We start from the raw sequence: 14,261 nt of genomic DNA, 5'->3' as shown, positions 1-14,261 counted from the left end.
TTGATCTTTAAAGAAGGGGGCAATAGCTTAGAGGTGCACCCATGGTGGCCCATTACCTTTCTTGGATTGTGACATGTAGAAGCTCTGGTAGTCTTCTTTCAGCCCTAAGCACCGCATAGGGACTCTTGATGCAAGAACAATCAACAATAATAGAGAATAGAGAGAGAGATGGCTGTGTATTCAGAATATTCATATAGTTCAAAAATGTATGAGGCACTAATAAACTACCTTCCTATGACTTGATTCCTTGGGGAGTGAGATATCTAACAATGAACAAGACTATGCCTTTTATAGGCTCTTGACAGCCAGGTCAACTGGCTGACTGGCCAGCTCCAGTGGACAAATAAATCACATAATCAACATTGACCTGAGTCAAGCCTCTGCAATGCCTGGCCGACGTCAGCTTCCCCGCCACCTGAGCCTGTGTGAGCTTGGCTAGTGCCCTAAACCTAATGTTTATCTGCTGCAAATCAAGGATTAGCTTTGGATCCCTTGGATGAACTTCATCCCTTGGGAGTACTCCATGATAGCTTCTTGGGCAGCCCCAACTGGCTAGTAGTCATGTCCATGTGTGTAACATGTGGAAGGTTACAGACAGAATCATACTTTCGATAACGAATATTCACCACCTTGGTTCTTGACGATTGCACAATGTAGTGGAAATGAGAGAGAGAGAGAGAGAGAGAGAGAGAGGTACGGTACACCCTATTGGGTCCCAAATACCCTCTGAAGGGCCCCCACCAAGGATTGGTGTATTTGCTTTATTGAATGATGAAAAAGACTGACTTCTTGGAGATCTTCCTTGGCTGTAAACCTTCAGCTTGAAGATGCCCTGATTCTATCTTGACCTTCAAGTTCACCGTTGTGTTAGGAATTCCCTTGCCTGTCCTGGCCCTTGAATACCTTCAGCACTTTGTGAATAATGAGATGCCTAAAGACTAAGTAGCCCACGCTTTTATAGTATCAACATATGCTGGTCGGTGGGTTTTAAAACAGCCGTCGGCCTGTTTTAACATGCTCCACGACATGTTTATGCGCCTAATAATTGGCTCTTTTCACATGTGTTGGCCGTCTTGCTGCTGAGCTGGACTGGCCCCTCCATGGCTGGCCGACTGGCTGAGGTCTCTTGGGCTGGCCGACTGGCTGCCCAGGCCGACAGCCAGTCTATGCCCACTAGGGGCTGGCCAACTGGGCCCTTGCCCTATAAGGGCTGGCCACACATGCAATGGGGCATCATGGGCCAAAGCCATGGTCCATGGGTTGCCCCACATGGCCCAAGTATTGGGTAGAACCCTTCTGGCTACAAGCCTAATGTTGGGAACACCTATCATCATTCCAAAGGGTGACTCACAGTACGGATAGGCACCGCTTCATGTGCGGGACTTGCACACTTCACCAAGACCATGTACGGGACTTGAACACCTGACCTTGGACGCTTAGAGTGGAACCCTGGCTGGCTCGTCCCAGACTGGGGATAGAGAGACAGAGAGAGAGATGGTTGTGTATTCAGTATATTCATATAGTACAAAAAGGTACATGTATTTAGTGGCCTTTGGCCCTCCAAAAGAGGTACTAAACTCCCTTCCTATGACTTGACTCTTTAGGGCAGTGAAAGGGGTCAATAAGAAAGACCGAAGGGAGGGGGGAACCACCTCTCTCGTGTGTCTCCAGACTCTCTCATGCGCATCCATCACTTGGGACCCACTGAGCACGACCTGGAACTATGACTCTTGATCCTGTCCAGACGGCAAAAGCTGCTCACTCACAGAGAGACACACGCCTCGCTGCGTCCCTGAAGGGCCGAAGGATGGAGACCAAAAAGTATGACACTTGCTTGGTAGAATCTTCCTGCAACGGTGGGTACGCCTCTCAGTAAGATGGTGCTTCTGGAGGAAAAGAATGTCGATAGATCCCCCCATCATAGCTTGATGCAACTCTCCTCTAAGGACGCCTCGTCTCTGAAAGCACTGAGGCCTCCCTAAGCCCTGAATGTTCCATGAGACAATCCTCATGTCAATCTTTGTGTGAGGCGGAACTACTGGAACTGCCCTCCATTTGAAGAGTCTTGGGCGCGGGCTTAGACGGGGAATAGTCACAATCTGTCTCGGTGCGGAGTTGTGCCAAGTGGGCATGGATCCTGCCCTCCATGTATTGCCACTCTGCCCAAGCGCGAGAGTATGCATACTCCGTGCTCCATCGATCACAATGGAGGTATTTGTAAGAAGGGGGGTGTAATAGCCCCAACCAGATAAACCCTACGATTAAGCATAAACATGGAAACAAAAGGACATAGCATCAAGCTCACTGCCCAACCACAGAGCCATTCAGGCTCACCCCCGAGCAAGGGGGACAGTAGCATCCGAGACACGGCTCCACGTGCAAAGTCCCGGGTGTCCCATACCACCAGTACACACCCATTGGATGTAAGCATGGAGTAGTCTCAAGGCCTCGAGTCCAGGTCTGAGCAACTCTCCCTCAAAACTGACCCATAAAGTGACTTATATAGGCCTCCTATAAACCAGGAGCCAAATATAGCACATGTCTCATAAAAGCTACTAATCCCCCCACTTAAGATGCCTAACTCTAGGCTATGGTTAACCCAACCCGAGGGTCTTAACCCTAGTTAGCCTTGGGACATAACATACTTCCCTCCCTTATGAACCATTGATGTCTTCAACAATGAATTCGGGGAATCGACTCTTCAAACTACACACTGACTCCTGTTTAGCCTCGACCTCAGACCGTCCCTTCCACTTGATCAAGTACTTTGAATAAACTGTATTCCGAGACTGTTTTGTACGTTGATCCAGAACTAACTCGAGCTCTAGGGGAATATACCTAGTCATATCCTCGAGGTTAGGGATCTCCTCCACTGGGACAATCTCATCACCTTCACCCAGACGTTCCTTTAAACGATTGATGTGAAAAACAGGGTGAATCTTGATTCTAGAAGGAAATGCTAACCGATAAGCTACCTCACTAATCTTCTTTATGATCTGATAAGGACCACAACATCGAGAAGACAGCTTGTAAACCTTACCAGTTCTCATCGTTTTAGAGTCCTTTGGGACTTTAAGATACACCCACATGCCCTCTTGTAAGGATCTAGGAGTTCGTCGTTGGTTGGCGTAAAACTGAGCGTGATCTTGAGCACTCTTTACGCTTTCCCTTGCAATTTTCAGCATGTCTTGCATATCTTGCAAGAAGTCCACTGCCGATTGCAATTTGACTTCCCTTAACCCAACGGCTATAGGTGACTTTGGTTGATAACCATACATAAGCATGAATGGGCTATAACCAGTAGCCGCATGCTTACTGCTATTATAAGCAAACTCAATTTGTGGGAGGTCTCCCACTCAGGCTGTCTCTTGGAGACATACGCCCTCAATATATTCTCCATAGTTTGGTTAGTCCTCTTTGTTTGACCATCTGACTCAGGATGATCTAGGGATGACATACTCAAGCGTGTTTCCAATTTGGAAAATACGGATTGCCAAAATTGTGCTGTGAATTTGGGATCCCTGTTACTCACAATCTCCTTAGGTAGTCCATAAAGCTTGTACAACTGCTCCACAAAGAGGTGAGCCAACTCGTGACTCTTCACCGTCGACTTAGTAGGGATAAATCTTGCCATCTTCGTCAATCGGTCTACAACAACCCAGATTGAGTCATGACTCCTATTAGTCTAAGGTAATCCAACTACAAAATCCATCGAGATACTTTGCCATTTGTTCTCAGGAATTTGCAAAGGATGTAACAACCCACAAACTCTAAGCCTCTCAGCTTTGTTAAGCTGGCACTGGGAACACTTCCGCGCATAATCCTCGACAAAGGCCTTCATGCGCGGCCAATAAAAATGCCAGCCAACCAAGGCTAAGGTTCTATGTATGCCCAGGTGCCCTGCGCTAGGTGCATCATGGCACTCATGTAATATCAAAGTTTGGACGTCCAGATCACTGGGCACACAAACCTTGCCATCCTTAAACAGTAATCCACCTCTAATGGAATACTTTTCCAATATCTTTCTCTGAGCAGCACTCACCGGAGTGTCCGGAACACTCAGATCTTGCAGGCTGCTTTCGGCCCGGACCAATTGCCAAATTCGACCAAAATGGGAATCTTGTTGCCAATGCCCTTTGAGATAAAAGTCAGTCGTTATCTCAGCAAAAGAGATAGCATTAACCTCGGGGATCCTACTAAGGGCATCAACAACCCAATTGGTTGTTCCCCTACAGTAACGGATCTCAAAGTCAAACTCCTACATGAGGTCAACCCATCTGGCCTTCCGACCCCTCAGGTCAGGCTGATCACAAATATACTTCAATGAATGGGGATCTGTCCAGACTACAAATCGAGACTCATACAAATAGTGTCTCCAAATCTTCAACGTATGGACAACTGCCAGAAGCTCCTTTTCTTGGGTAGGGTACCTCATCTGTGTATCTGAAAGCTTTTTACTTTCAAATGCTATGGGCCTCCCATCCTGGAATAGGGCAGCACCTATTGCATAATCACTTGCATCCGTTTCAACCACAAAAGGTTTACTGGGATCCACAATCAGCAACATAGGCGTCGAGGTAACAAGCTCCTTCAGTGCTCAAACACTGGTCCAACTTGTCACTCCAAACCACCGGAGGACTTATCTTGCCTTTCTTGCTTCTCACCCCCTTTAAGAGTTCAGTCAAAGGGGCGGCAATCTTGGCATAAGCCTCGATGAACTTCCTGAAAAAGCTAGTGAATCCCAAAAAAGATTTCACTTGCCTAATCGTCCTTGGAATAAGCCATTCAAGGACTTTTCGAACCTTTTCCGAATCAATCTTCACACCGTCAATGGTAATGACATGACCTAGATACAAGAGTTCCTACTTAAAGAAGTCACATTTTGACTCCTTTGCATACAGCTTCTCTCGTCTGAGAATCTCTAAGACGACTTTGAGGTGTTGTATGTGTTCTTCTAATGGCCTACAGTGAATCAGTATGTCATCCAGGAAGACAACAATACACTTCCCCAGATATGGATGAAATAAATCGTTCATCCTTTGTTGGAAAGTAGCAAGAGCATTAGTCAACCTGAAAGGTAAGGCTAAAAACTCATAGTGCCCATAGCACGTCCGAAACGCAGTCTTAGGCACGTCCTTAGGTTTAATCCTTATCTGATGATAGCCTGACCATAGATCAATCTTGGTGAAATAATTAGCACCCTGAAGACGATCCACCAAGTCATCCATCCTCGGTAAAGGATACTTGTTCTTGATAGTGAGCTTCTTCAAGCCTTTGTAATCCACACAGAAGCGCATACTACCATCTTTCTTCTGTGACAGAAGAACGGGAGCGCCCCATGGAGACTTACTAGATTGAACAAAACCTTTATTGAGATACTCTTGCAGTTGCCGAGCAATCTCGTCCTCTTCCCACTGGCTAAACCGATAAGGTTGCCGGGAGACGGGATGGCTACCAGGCAATAGCTCAATCTCATGGTCAACACCCCACTCGGGTGGCGGACCATCTGGTAACTTGTTAGGAAATACATCACTAAACTCTTTTAAAATATCATCCAAAATTTGTTGTTCTTTAGTACAACTATTGCTTGAGATAGAATTACACTCTAAAGCAGATGATCTTAACAAAATTTCACAATTGAAAAGATCATAGAAACAACAAAAAGACATATTTTGGATCAAAAAGTGATTCATACATATCCTCGGTCAAAGCCTGAGTCGAGTTTACATTAGAAAATCCATGGGGGACATCACCCCGGATTACATAGAGTTCACCATCATGAACAAACGAGAGCTTATGAGTCCGATAATCTAACATTATCGTCTTGCTCTTGTCAAAAAACCAGGACATTCCCAAAATCATATCCACCCTATCAAGGTTCATGATATGGAAGTCCAAAGCCTCCCGGTAGTCCTGAATCTGGATCTCCAGTCTAGGCACCGTTCGATCCCACACTTCCACATCTGCACCCCGAGCAAGGTTGACCACATACCGATGATCACTTACCTCCGTGGGTAGTCGGAGTGTTTGTACCAAACGTGAAGAAATAAAATTGTGAGTAGAACCGTTGTCAAATAGAATCCGCACCCTTTGGCCGCCTACAGATCCCTCAACTCGGAGGAGATCAGGCGGACCGAAAGCAGATTCACTCATGTGACATCCACGGCAACTATTTGAGGCCAAATGATGAATTTCAACTGAAGAGATCAAAGAGTTACCTTGTAGTTCCGTAATATGTACCGAGGTCTTACCCCCTGAAGACTTCTTCTTCGAACAATCATGATAGTGATGATCGGGCTGGTTGCACTCGAAGCACAAGTTCTCTTTCTTCGTTTTTGCTAACTGTTATTCGGTTTGTGGAGTGGATCTTTTCTTGCCTCTAGACGCTTTTTGGGATTGTGCCGTGATGACTGACCATCTTGGGATGCTGCAACTAGAGGATTTTTGGTTTTTGCGTGTAGACTCACCCGCAGGCTCACCACCTCTTCTGACAGCAAGGGTGTCATCAAAATTCTTGGCATAACGGTAGATGTCGTCCAAAGAATGAATACAGTTCCGTAGAACCTCATTCTGATAATCTGGAGGTAGTCTGAATAAATAAAGCATATACACCAACACATGAGGCTCCTCAAGGGCCTTACAACGGTTCACCAAGTCTTTGAACTCCTGGGAATAGTTGTCCAGGCTCTTCTTTCCCATCTCCAATTTGAACAACTTACGAAAGTTTTCAATTTTGTTGATCGAGACAAACTGTTGCTTAAACACTTGCTGAAAATCAGCCCATGTTGTCGGCTTTTCACGAAGGTCCTTCCACCAGGCAGATGCCTCATGCTGAAGCATAATTTGAATCTGACTAATACACTGAGCATCAGTGTATCTCTTCAGATCAAAAAAGGTGGTCCACTTTGCAAGCCAACTATCCAAGTAAAGCCCCTTGCACTCTTCCTCTCACCGGAAAACGATTTCGGATGAAAAGGCACTTGCAGAGGAGGAGGAGGATTACTAGCTGAAGCTTGGGGAGCCTGGGAGCGTAGCTCCATGAGTTGTCGTTGTAGATCAAGCACAGTGGCATACAAAGTACCCACTTGTGGAGATGCAGGAGGTTGAGGAATAGGAGATGGTTGTGTCGAAGGTAGAGGAGGTTGTGCATAACCCATATACTGAGAATACGGAGTAGCAAATTGTGAAAAAGCATGTAAAAAATTGGGATCACACCTGTTTGTAAAGTGGGTATAGGCTGTCCCACATACTGGGGGAACGCTTGTGGTATACTAGGTTGAACTGTATCACCATCCTGCGTAGGAGCAATAGATACTGTAGTTACCCCAAGTTGAGTTGTTGCAGGAGAGGCTGATAAAGGTCCAGACACCTCCACAGATGAAACTAAGGTATCCATGTATTCAGCCATGAATCTGTCCAGAAAGAGTACTTGTAAAGAAAGTAAAAGCTTGAGGTGGAGGTGTAAACTTGTCTAAACAGGCGAGAGCAGAGGTGATGCACAAAAAAGAGATCAAAAGCAAGCAGCTCAGGGTGTTAAAAGGCACAAATTCTGGTCGACTTCAGAATTTTGTGTGCATAAGTGACCAAACACCTGAAAAAAGCACACTTGAATCCAAAAATAGCATCTCAGATGTGCACCCACCAAAAAAAAGCTCCAAATCAACCTGTTATTTTGGCAAAAAGCACCACATGTGCTTTTTTACACACACCACGCACCTACCAGCCATATATAGAGTACTCGGCCCTTGCTGATATGCGCCCACATTCTGGCCATCCAGCCCAGTTATGGGGCGTCCCCCTTCACACCCGGGCATGCCCACTCATGGGTACCACGGCCACACATGGGCAGTCACACAGGACAGCCTGAATCGGCTCACAGCAGTGCTTTTCCCTTCTCTCTGTTCTCTGGGCAGTGCCCGTACAGCCTTCTCTACACGTCAAAACCTCCACGTATGATCATCTCTTCACACCTCTCTTTCCTCCTGTATCATGGCTATCATGGCAACCAGCAGGGCTGTTCACAGCAGCTCTAGATCAACCTCAAATCTACGCATACCCCTCGCAGACAGGGCGACAAGTCCGCACAGAAAACCCTGATAGTTCAGCCATGGAGAAAAAAGCTGTCGAATGAAGCCTAGAGATCCAAAAGCGCGGGTACAGACAGAAGGTTTTAGGGCAAAGAATTCCCCTGCGTAGAACTCAAAAAAGCACGAAAAGCATGATGCTTTTCTCTCTGCTTTTTCACATGGATATGGAGTTCTTTGCAAAATTCCCACACATCCAACCACACTGATCTTCTCCCTTGAGCCCGGTTACTACCCGCCTTCCGTCCAAGCTCTGATACCAATGTAATGGCCCAACCAGATAAACCCTACGATTAAGCATAAACATGGAAACAAAAGGACATAGCATCAAGCTCACTGCCCAACCACAGAGCCATTCAGGCTCACCCCCGAGCAAGGGGGACAGTAGCATCTGAGACGGCTCCACTTGCAAAGTCCTTGGCGTCCCATAACACCGACTTATATAGGCCTCCTATAAACCAGCACATGTCTCATAAAAGCTACTAATCCCCCCCACTTAAGATGCCTAACCCTGGGCTATGGTTAACCCAACCCAAGGGTCTTAACCCTAGTTAGCCCTGGAACGTAACAGGGGGAGAGGTACTGCGAGAGAGGTATGCATGAACACAAAAAACAGCACCTCTAGGCTGGAGGTCACCATCTCCCCTCCCTGGTCTCGGTGTGCTGATCCACCAAGCTCCATCCTGGCCAAAGCCCATAGATGAGTAAGAACGTTTGTGATCAGGAGATCTTGCAAGTGATGCGATAGCTCAACTGCCTAATCCTGTATGGTAGCGGCCACGGACTCTGAATTCCACTCTGTCTCGAGGGCTGCGCTCAAGTGGAAAGAGAAGATTCCGTCGGAAGACACCAGAAGAAACTATAATCCATAGGTTGCCCAAAGATCCTGGGAGGCCCGCCTGAAGACTTGGGTGGGAGAGCCCTCACTGGTGAGGTTGCAATGGTCATCCCCAAGCGGAAGGGGGGGAGGGGGGGGGGTTTGCAGGCACGGAGAAAGAGGAAGAGGCAAATGGAGCGACTGCGGGAAGAGTCCGAGGCGAGGGTGGGGGAGGAAGCGAGGGGGAGTGGGAAGGCGGAGAGGTTGGAGAGGGACGCTGTTGAGAGGTATCCATCGAAGAGGAAGGTTGCTGGGGAAGGCTCGACGAAGTGAGTGTTGAGAGGTATCCATCGAAGAGGAAGGTTGTTGGGGAAGGCTTGACGAAGTGTGTGGGGGGTCAACCTGCCCCACTGGGCACTGAAGGCCAGAGGAGAAGTCGTAACAAGGAATCGGCCGCCACCTCGAGGCGGGGGCGGGGCCGGCGTCTCCGTGACTAGAGGGGGCTCGCCGTCTACGGGCGGGTGTTGTGATAATTGCTCGAAATGGTTCCGAAATGAATCCCCTTGCATGTTGCCAACCTGGCGCTCACGGCAGCGACGCTTAGCTAGCGACCGGGGCGGGGGCCAACCGTCTGCCACTCTCCGACTGATGGGTCCTCCATGGTCGGAACCTGGTGCTCCGTGGCCTAGGAACCTACTCCTCCCTCGGCCCCCTGATGAGGATCTGAATGGGAAGTAGAAGGGGGAACTATTGGGGGCGGTCGCCTAGTCTAACGCCGAGGGCAAACTCTGGCCAGATGACCCATCTGTCTACAGATAAAGCATTGGCCTGGAAGGCCGGAGTACTCCACTTGTTGCATAATGGGATCGCGCCGAAGACTGGGAATAGATATCATGTGAGGCACAGAATCCGGCGTGGCAATACAAGTGCGGAGAGATGGAATCCCCGTTGCTCGTGCGAGGGCCGAGGCAGCGGTGGGAGGGGATTCCATCACTCTCCCGATGGCACCACCAATCACTGGGAGAAGAGGAAGGTATTCCTTCCTGAGGCCTGGAAAGTAGACTATCATGGGAAAGCTTGAAACTCCATCAAATGGGTTAGATGCCGAGTCGAAGCCGTGCTGCCACCGTGCAAAGAAGGCCTGGGCCGTACGCAATGCAATGGGGCTCAGCTACATGACAAGATCATACGTCGCTGGTGAGTCGAACTCAACTTGGTAGTAGCCGCGTCCCAAAGGATTAATATCTGCGATCTTTGTTGGTGCACCTAGGAGGCTAGCTTGAAGAAGATCTCTGAGTTGGCCATGTGCGGGGCGGCTACCGACAATCTTGCATACCGGAGTGGAGCCCTCTAGGGATGCGACAGAGTCGTAGTGAGAAGCTGCAGGTCCGCTTCAAAAAATGAAAGGTAGGTAACGGCGGCCTCGGTCGGGGGAGACCGAGTGGCTGCCATGGAGTCTTCTTGGGGCGAAGACCAGAAGAGGCCGAAACTTGCCGAGACAATGAAGAAATACCCACAACCTGAGGGCGCTGCCTGAGGAACAAAGATGGGCTTGAGATGGCAGAGGAGAGGAAAGGGAGGGCTGGTGTAACTTGGTTATACACAATGCTAATCAATACACTTAAATACACTAAGATTTGATGGACACTTGCTTAAATACAAGAAGTAAATTGCTGAATTGACAAGAGACACACAATGAGCCGGAACGGCCGACCCCTCCCTCAAATAAAGTATATTGATCTTGGGAGAATCAAGTACATAGTGTCATGGGCATTTCTAACCAGATTTCCATACCAATGCATATGAATACAGTATTGCAAACAAGTGGTTGTCGATGTAGACTTGCAACCCACACTACCCTCTCAAGTGCCCATGTTCCCTACCATCTGCTCTCTATTGTTCCACCAACACATGGTAGCAACAATCTGCAAGAGAGCACGTAGTTCAAGAGAACACTACATAGGGTATGTGATCTTGTAATCCGGTTCCTCCCTCCTGCTATTTGCTCCCATATTTAAGGATAAAAGCTTACCAATAGCAAGTAGAGTCGATGACAACGGAAGTCTTCACGATGGAAGTCCTTTTAGTGTTGAGATCTTTGATTTGTCGCCTTTCGTCGCGACAAAAGTCTTCAAGAGGATGAAGAGAACCTTGGGAAAGCTTTCCCTATGGTTCAACTTGAGAAAGCAAGACTGAAATTAGGGTTTTCAGGAAAGAGACCAAAAATTATAGCAATAAAGAGAGCTGTTTTGCTGAATTTCAGTCATTGAGAGTGTGTAGGAGAGTGATTAGCATCCGGAAACACTCTAGGAAGCTTGAAAATCACCTTAGCAAGCTTGGAAATGGAGTTGGGAAGGAGAATGTGCAGAAAATGCAGCCCAACAGTCCTCATGAAGGAGGTGCCAAACTCTAGAGAGAAGAAGAGGAGTGAGGTGGTGAGTTGTCCAGCGTAGATGGCAGGCAGGTGCTTTGTGGAGTAAGCTAGAGTGGACACATGGCTGGTTACTCCCTTTGTACAAAGGAGGTAAGGTCTGGGCGGTGGACATTGGGTTATGTCCACCTCGGGACATCAGTGTGTGTGAAGACCGGGCTGGTCATAATTAATGAGTTTTGGTCGCCCAAAACTTAATGAAGTGTGTACACACTCACTTATAAATTAGTGCTAACTCCTAAGGCTAGGTTTATGACCAATACTTACCACCTGTCACATGCCACATAACCATGTCAGCAGACAGTTTCACATGCACGGTTCGCGGGTCCCCTTACCCGGAACTACACATTGGTCAAGCAAGCATGAAAACAGCATGCAATTTCAATTGCAAGCAAGCACATAAAGATGCTATGCAATGCAGCATTGGTATGGACAATCCCCGTTCATGAGACTATACCAAAATAGACGTGCTCCAGGCAAGTACACGAGGTACCAGACCCAATGGAACACCAATCCACCAAGCATTTCCGGGCATGTACACGGAGGCACAAGTCCCAACGGAAAGCCAAGTCTACAGTATCACATGAGTGGCATCAATTCCTGGCATAAACAATTGCCATGGACACCAGTCCTATGTACATACATGATAAGAAAGCACGGGTGGACTAACTAGGTGGCCAAATGGTGACAATCGGAAACCGATTTTTAATGGTAAGCTTATTCAAAGCTCTATAATCCACACACATACGAAAGGATCCATCCTTCTTTTGAAGCAAGAGGACGGGTGAACAATATGGGGAAGAGCTTGGCTGAACCAAACCCTTCTCAAGAAGCTCATTCACTTGCTTCATGATCTCCTCTTTTGGGATGCACTTACACGATAGGCTGGCCTATTAGGTGGTGAGCTACCCGCCGCAAGATCAATGCGATGATCATCCGGTCGTACGGGTGGTAACTCATTTGGTAACTCATCAGCAAAACAATCATTGTGCTCTTGCAAAAACTTCAGCGTATCATTACTAAGTGAAACCGATCCCGTCAAGTGGGAAAGACTCAGTTGGACACCTACACGTTTAATAGCACAACTTTAAAACCACAAATATGAAATGGACAACTTAAAACAACTTGAAATTTAAATGAACAGAAATGGAAAGATGGACACCAGCATTGGGGCCGGAACGGGCCGACCCCCCCCTCAATATATGATATATTTATTGGGAGTATTTAAAGAATACAATGCTCCATGGGTTCTGAGAACCAGATAATGTCCATGTACATATGAAAACAGTACTAAACAAATAGCTCGAATTTCGATGTAGAAGCTCGAAGCAGATTGACCACTAGTGTGGTCCAATCGCTACGGTCCTGTGCTTTCACTGGACTCCGCGGAGAGCACCACACTGGTGTTCCGAGACCACGCACAGACAGGCGCTCTCGTACTAACGCCTGGCTCTCCCGATCTCAGCACCTTTGGACCGAGGTTCGCCCATATAGCTTGGTCAACCCGGCACCGAACGGGTGTAGGCCGAGCGGGACGAATCTTTTACCAGATTTAAACATTAAATGCTTTACTCAAATCTGAAAATCACTTACTTGTAGTTGGTTGATAAAAGACCAAGACTTGTGGAATGATGAAGCCACTCAGGTGATGCGAAGTCTTCCTTGTAGAACACCCGTGGAGTGATGTACCGCCACAAAGGACACAGCCGCCTCTTGCCTGGTTGCTTCAAGTGGGGACAGCCGCCAGTTATCACAGCCGCCTAATGTAGCACGAACTTGTAAAAGAGGAAGACGACTGGTTGCAGTAGTGAGCATAGCCGTCAGTATGAAAAGGTGGCGCAGCAGTCTGGAGGTAACGGCCGCCTGCAGAAGGAAAGGCAGCGTAGCCTTGCTAGAGATAGAACACACAGCCGCCTGTAAATGGGCAGCCGTCAGCCTGTGGTGCAGTCGCCTGTAGAGATGAGCAGCCGCCTGTGGAGAGCAGCAGCATAGGCAGTCTCCTGCAGGTTTCAACGCAGCCACCAGCAGTAGGGTTCAGCCGCCTGTAGAGGGGCAGGCACAGCAGTAAGGAGATGGGTGGCCACCTGCTGTGCAGTTCGCAGCCAGCCGCCTGGGGACAGGTTCGTGCAGATTATAGGAGCCGCCTGCAGCAAGCTAGTCGCCAGCCGAAAGAGCAGCCAGCGCCGGTTGATGAAATTCACCCCGCCAGATAGATGCGATGGGATTAACGCTTGAAGGGGAGATTTCTTTTAATAAAATTTCATGTGGAGTTAACCTTAGTGTTGTCCTCGCTTGCATGTGGGGGATTAGTGGGGGTAGGTGACCATACCCACCCCCACACTCACTTAAAAGTGAGGCTCCCCACCTTGGCCCCAAAGTGGGTGCCCAAAGGGGGTGCCCACTTTTAAATAAGTGTGAACCCCTAACCTTATAAATCAAAGGGTTAGAATTTAATAACATTAAACAACATGTACCATATACTTACCACCTGTTCACATGCACTGAAACTCGTCAGAATACAGGGCAGACTTCACGACTCACTGGCAGGCGTCCTCGCTCAGTAAGTAACTCGTCAAGCAGGCAAACACACAAATACATGTCATGCGAAAACAGTTTCAAGCATACAAAATATGTGTGCATGTGCAAAAAGTAACATGGACATATCTCCCGTTCATGGAACATGTACAAAATATCTGTCGGCACAAAACTGGCACGACATTTATTACATAAAAACCTGGTCTTCCTATGGAGTGACAGTCCCATAGGTAAGACAGTTCCAGGCACGAGTTTCCCTAGGTGTGACAGTCCCATAGGTAAAACACGGCACGAATACTAGCTCTTCCATGGCGTGACAGTCCCATGGATCGAACACAGTCCAGGTCATACACGGGTGGCACTGATCTGGCTCCCGTCCATACGACACCATCCT

At 47.9% G+C, this 14,261-nt stretch overlaps 1 protein-coding gene across 1 annotated transcript in view; it reads left to right on the top strand.

Annotated features, from left to right (window-relative positions):
- The window catches only part of OVA1 (methionyl-tRNA synthetase / methionine-tRNA ligase / MetRS (cpMetRS)), a 79,760-nt gene that overhangs the window by 2,006 nt on the left and 63,493 nt on the right, over positions 1-14,261 (top strand). The gene's annotated exons all lie outside the window — the stretch shown is intronic.

This window comes from Cibotium barometz, chromosome 53, assembly GCF_041138505.1.
Source record: "Cibotium barometz isolate CiBa-2024 chromosome 53, ASM4113850v1, whole genome shotgun sequence".
NCBI classification, from domain to species: Eukaryota; Viridiplantae; Streptophyta; class Polypodiopsida; order Cyatheales; family Cibotiaceae; genus Cibotium; species Cibotium barometz.
This window is presented reverse-complemented; position numbering and strand designations above follow the sequence as displayed.